We start from the raw sequence: 563 nt of genomic DNA, 5'->3' as shown, positions 1-563 counted from the left end.
TTTATTTTTATTTAGGTTACCCAGCACTTTTTTGTGAAAAGCTCAACGCGGTCTAAAACGATATAGACATAGCATCCACATTATCATCGTGGGTTGTGTGACAAACGATCTCTTGTGGACTAAATGCGTGTAGCACCTACCCACCACACCCACGATGACCGCTGAAGTTTGTCATATACATTTAACTAAGTATCTAACTACGGGCTGCAGTGGGGGTGTGCTCAAAGGAGTATTTTATTTATCGTGCCACTGCAATCATGAAGAGTACCTGAGGGTATAATAGAAAACGAAAAAATATATTTTTTCAATTAACAGTGACAATAATATCTGTTAAAAAGAATCGTGTTAAGAGTTGACATTTTAAAATCAATAGCGATATCGTTATACAGTGCCACTGTCACTGTTCTATTAAATTATAGCAGTAACCATCATTACATTGACCTATTGACCGATCATATTGATTACAGATAATAATATTATATTATGTCCATCTACGCCTTCAGCTGGCGACATGGTTAGAATAGGTTATAGGCACAATGGAATAATATGTGTTACCGTTAATG

Source organism: Acyrthosiphon pisum, chromosome A1 (assembly GCF_005508785.2).
Source record: "Acyrthosiphon pisum isolate AL4f chromosome A1, pea_aphid_22Mar2018_4r6ur, whole genome shotgun sequence".
In the NCBI taxonomy this organism is placed as follows: domain Eukaryota; kingdom Metazoa; phylum Arthropoda; class Insecta; order Hemiptera; family Aphididae; genus Acyrthosiphon; species Acyrthosiphon pisum.
The sequence above is the reverse complement of the archived record's forward strand: the minus strand, read 5'-3'. Positions refer to the sequence as shown.